This window comes from Phyllostomus hastatus, unplaced genomic scaffold (genome assembly GCF_019186645.2).
Source record: "Phyllostomus hastatus isolate PE091 unplaced genomic scaffold, TTU_PhHast_1.1 phas_scaffold_501, whole genome shotgun sequence".
Classification (NCBI taxonomy): Eukaryota; Metazoa; Chordata; class Mammalia; order Chiroptera; family Phyllostomidae; genus Phyllostomus; species Phyllostomus hastatus.
Window position 1 is genome coordinate 8,684,086 of NW_025334033.1, and position 5,683 is coordinate 8,689,768.

At 48.8% G+C, this 5,683-nt stretch overlaps 1 pseudogene; it reads left to right on the plus strand.

Annotated features, from left to right (window-relative positions):
- Window positions 1–254: 254 nt before the first annotated feature.
- Window positions 255–2,752, plus strand: LOC123808566 (annotated as a pseudogene).
- Window positions 2,753–5,683: the final 2,931 nt, after the last annotated feature.

Sequence of the window (5,683 nt, forward strand, 5' to 3'; positions counted from 1 at the left end):
GTACCCTGACTGGGAATCGAACCTGCGACACTTTGGTTTGCAGCCCGCGCTCAATCCAATGAGCTATGCCAGCCAGGGCTTAATGTTATTTATTCTTTTTAAAAATTTTCATTTATTGATTTTAGAGAGATGGAGGGAAGGAGGGATAGAGAGAGAGAAACATCAATTTGTTGTTCCACTTATTTACTCATTCATTGGTTGTTTCTTGTGTGTGTTCTGACAGGAGATCAAACCCATAACTTTGGGGTATCAGGATGATGCTCTACCCAACTGAGGTACTGGGCCGAAGCTGATGCTACTTGCTCTTTAAGACCTGGCACAAGCACCACTCACCCAAACATAACCTGTCTGTGGTTCACTGCTGTGTCCCCAGCATTAAGTCTGGCTTAAGGGAGGTACTTGAATAAGAAATATTTGCATGATGAATACCTGCCCTGGGGGCTGCAGGAGGGACCACCCCTCTCCTTGTCTCTCTCCACCAAGCTTATCTAAATGAAATCAGATTTAACTGAAACATCAAGGGCAGACTTGCTGGGGGGAGGAGCAGAAATGGGCAGGGGAAATCCCAAGGCTTTGCCTCGAACTGAATTCTCCGATCTTTTCAGTAGCAGCTAAAAGATTGGGGTTCTGGGGCCACAGGCTGTAACTTCTTGGAGAAGCCATCTGGTCTGCCAGAGCCAGAACTGTAAATTTTATGTCTCCAGATTTCAAAGGATCTGCCCTGTCAAACCCACAACTATTGGAATCCCAGTCACTGCATTCATCAAGTCAGTAAATTTTATAGGAAAAATGTACACAAATCACAAAACCCACAAACATTGGTGGCTTAGAGGCCAAGGTAACAGCACAGTTACTTCTGCAAACAGGCAAACTGAGCTGGGAGGAGTGAGTCTAAGGGCAGCAGCTGGGGCCTGGCACACAGTATGCCTACAGGAAGTAGTTTTCCAGCACTGCAACCACGTGGCAAAGCAGTCGCACTGCAGAGCTAAGATGGCACAGGCGAAGGTTTAATTACTCTGCCAGTTGTTCATTTGTTCATTCTTCATTCACTAACTGTCACTGAGAGCTGGCCGCATGCAGTACCCTGCCAGGCGGTGGGGAACAGTAGGACCCGATGTGGCTGTCCTCACCCAAGCCTGGCGGGGGACAGGCCTTACCCAGTAGCCACTCCCTTGCCCAGCCGGGCTTGGGAGGGAGGGGAGCATCCTAGGTTCAGGAGTGAGATTGAGGGCGAGGGGGGAGGTGTCAGGGTGTAGAGATCCCTGAGCCTCGGGCTAAGGCAGCCTCGGTTGTCTGTTTCAGATTCGGATCTTTATCCTGGCAGCCTGGCAGCCGGCAGGAGCCACAGAAGGGTTTAAGCAGGAGAATGATGTGCTGCGATCTGTTTTGAAAAGATCCCTCTGGCTGCTGCATGGGAAAGTCTGGGGTGAGGGGGATGGGAAGGGCAGAACGGATGCGGGAGGCGAGGGCTGCGGTTGCAGGGGTGGGGAGGAGGTTTGAGGAGTGGAGGTAAATGACAGTCTGGCTGTGGTGATGGATTAGATATGGGTGGTGGCTGGGGAGGGCGAGGGAGGTGCCAGGGATGACTCGCAGGTTCCTGGCTTTTGAAATGGGTGGGAGGTGATGCCTTTACCCCAAAATGGAAACACTGGGAGAGGACTCGGTTTGCCTGTAGTTGGAAGTTGGTTGAAGTGTATCTGATGTTCCTAAAAGACCACATTGTTATTTCAGTGTCAAAATGAGTGCAGAGGGCAGGGAAAGGGTACTTTTGATGAGACTTCACACAAGGAATATTCTTTTTACAAAGAAATATGACAATAAACAGCAACATTTTGCCTCCAGTTTGATAGCGGCTCACAGCAACTTCGTGTGTAAAATCCAAATGATTTGCTGACAGATGGCTGGAAAATGTAAGAATAGAGAATTGTTTGGGGAAACTCATTTAGGAACAAGTGATGGAGGGACAATTAAAAGTGACAAGGCTGGGATCCACTACTTATCAGCTGTGTGACTCTGGGCAAGTTATGGAAACGGTCTGTGCTTCGGGTTCCTCGTTAGTAAAGCGGAGTGATAGCTGTACCTATTCATGAGACTGGTTGAGGATTAAGAGGGTGCATATTCTTTCCATCGGTGCCTGGTCTTGGGCATCTCTTAGGACAACTGGCACAGTGCTGCAAGACCGGGGTCCAGAAGGAGCCCTGCCACAAGAAGGGAAAATACAAATACAAGCTGGGACGCCCTGCTGCCAACACGGAGGTGTCCCCCATCGCTCTCATGGTCCACGTGCAAGGAGGCAACGGGTACTGCACCTTGAGCCTGGATGTGGGCAGCCTCTCCTGGGGCTCGCAGAGTTGTCCTCGAAAATCAAGGGCTATTGATGTTGTCCGCAATGACGGACTGGTCGGTACCTATACCCTCAGAAGGAACCGCATCGTGCTCATTCGCAGCACGCCGCACCGATCGTGGTACAAGCCCCACTGGGCACTTTCCCCGGGCGCAGGAAGGCGGCCAAGAGGACTCCTGAGGAGGATGAAGCTTTAAACAAAAAACGATCAAAGGAAATTCGGAAGAAATATGATGAAAGGAAAAATGCTAAAACCAGCCGTCTTCGGGAGGAGCAGTTCCAGCATAGCGAGCGTCGTGCATGCATCGCTTGAAACCTGGCCAGTGTGGCCACGCAGATGCCTACCGGCTGGAGGGCAAGGGGCTAGAGTTCCAGCTGAGGCAAACCAAGGCCCAGAAAGGCAAATAAATCCTCTCCCCTCATGTAATGAAAGTGTTTATTCTAAAAAAAAAGTGTATAAAGCATTTAACACAATGCCTAGCTCATGGAATCTCTCTAGGAGTGTCACCTGTCGCTACAAACTGCACTCCAAGGGAACAAATCAAAAAAGCAATCGCTGACTCACCCATGTGCTTTTCAGTAATAAAGAAGAGTTGCCGTATAACTAAGCCTGATTCTCACAAATTCCCTTATAGTATTTTTAAAAGTAGACTTATTCACGAATCAGAGGGAAAAATCTGTCAAGCCTGATACTGGAGTCTACCTGTCACCTACCTGACTATTTATTGCTCAGCCCGATCTTGCTTGGGTTATAGATCTTTGCTGGGTTCTTTAGGTTCGGAGGGTCTCCTCATGGTGGAATGGAAGCTTTCCAAGCTCAGAGGCAATGTCATCGGCATCATCTTCCAGGTCCTGAGCAGTGCTGAGTATGAGTGATGCTGCGGTGGGTCAGCCTAGTACTGCCATGTGGAGATGACTCCAGGCAAGAGCCTGTGCTGAGAGTGGCTGGGCCTGGCCCCTGTGGGTTCACTGTGGCTAAGGGAAAAAATGGCAAAAGTGCCACCTTTCTGAAGACTAGAGAGGCTGCTGGCTGTGGCTGAGAGCCTGTAAGAGATGGTGCCACCTCACCTTGGGGGATGTGATTAGGGATGCCACCGAAAATCTTTCCAAATGTAGAGAGGAAGGAAGATGACCCTAGTTTTGGGAGGGTGGAGTGGCAGAGTCATGAGGAGGGAGGCTGGTCCCCTTCCTGACCCAGCAAAGAGAGGCATAGCCTGGCCGAGGCCAGATGGGGACACACGCTTCTGGATGCGGAGAACACAGCTGTGGATACCACATAGTAGGGATTCAACGTGGGAGACAGAGGTGCAAACAGGGATAGCAGGACTGGATTCCAGAAAGTGGCACGCTGCAGGTGTGGCCGGACAGGGGCATGATGACGTAGCTTCATAATTGCTAATGTTTAGGGGGCATTTGCTAAGAGTCAGGCACTGTTCTGAGCATTTTGCATGTTGTAAGACACTGTAGAGCCAGAACTCCAATTCAGGAAGTCTAGTTACAGAGTTTGTATTTTTTAAAAACTACATTATGTGAAATGCAGGAAGAGTAAGGGCTTTTAGACCTATGAAGGGTTAGACCTCTTTCTCCTTTGTGTTAACTGCCATATTTAAAAAGCAAAGGTCTGGAGCCACTCCAAGCCCATGTGATCTTGAGCAGTTACTTAGATTTTCCAGGTCTCTGTTTCCTTATTTGTCTGTTAATTTGAGAATAACATTCACCTAAAAGGGCTGCTGTGGATGAAATGGAGAAAGGAGTTTGAGTGTGAGCCCACGCCTCCTGCAAGACCTTTGACTCCGGCAAGCGTTGCCTGCTCCAGATCCGGGTGTCCTCGTCGTCCCAGCAGTCTGCAGGTCTGGGTTCAAGGAACCACAGTGGATATACTCCTGGACCTCCCATCCACAGCCACTGGGGTTCCTCAGGGAGGGGTCCCCTTTAACATAGTTCCACTTGATAGCTGAGCAGACAAAGCGTCCCAAAAGCAGTGACCCTGAGGAAGCCGAGGTCCCAAACGACCACATCCAGACGATCACAGGCATTTCATGCTTCTTGGAACTGTCGTCCCTTTACCATTAATTGATTATTCAGTTGCTTTTTACCAATCATTTGTTATTCAGTTCATCAAGTATTATTAGGCACCTACTATTTATTTGCCAGGCATTATGCCATGTTCTCAGGGGTAGTCACCTCGGGGAGCCCACAGACGTTGGCCCATGTTTAACGTCCCTTTCCATCTCCAGCCTATTTCCACGGATTGTGGAGAGTGCTCAATAAACGTCTGTCTTTGAGGCGATAATCAAAGCACTATTTGAGACGGGCTGTGAGAATGTAACAAGGCTGTCTGTGTAGGTCCAAGGGAGGCAGACACTCCCAAAACTTAAGACACCCATCCTTGTCTCTGCGGCCACAGTGCAAGGATCACAGACCTGAAAACCTTTGAGTCAGGCAGGTCTCATGAGTGCCTGAAGAGGGCAAGGTGGAACTATGACAAAGTAGAGCGTAGAGATGACGTTTGTTCTTTGTACCAGCCTATGTTGCAAGTGAAAATGGGGGCCCAAAATAGCCAGGTCTTCTGACTTTTTAGACATTTTTTAAAACATGTTTATTAATTTGAGAGAGAGAGAAGGGGGGGAGAGAGAGAGAGAGAGAGAGAGAGAGAGAGAGAAACACCACTGTGAGAAAGCAACATTGATTGGTTGCCTCCCATACGTGCCCTGTCCAGGAAGGGAACGCCCAGCCTTGCCGTGTGGGATGATGCTCCAACCAACAGAGCATCCCAGCCAGAGCCAGAGCTGACCATTCAAGAGAAATTGGAATTTGTATTATTTTTAAGAGTCTACAAAGTTTCTTTTAATTGATTTTAGAGGAAGGGAGGGAAGGGGGAGAGAGAGGGAGGGAAGGGAAGGGAAGGGAAGGGAAGGGAAGGGAAGGGAAGGGAAAGGAAGGGAAGGAGAAAAAAGAAACATCTATTTGTTCTTCTACCTATTAATGCATTAGTTGCTGATTCTTGTATGTGCCCTGACCAGGGGTCTGACCCAAAACCTTGGTGGATCAGGACAATGCTCTAAGCAACTGAGCTACCCAGCCAGGGCAGATATTTGGATTATTTTAAACCTCCAAAAATATAGGCATTGGCTTCTAATTTTAATCTTTTTTTAAAGTCCTGTGAGACAAGAACTTGTCAAAATAGAAGTTGTCTACCTCCGGCATTCTGCTTAAAGGTTGCCATGGGGGACCCCTAAATCGATCTTCAGAAGGGGAGAAGTAAAGGGCTTTGTGTCCTGGGGCCAGGTCCTAGGAGACCTAGAATGCCATCCTTCCTTGGGTGCAGGGATACGCTAG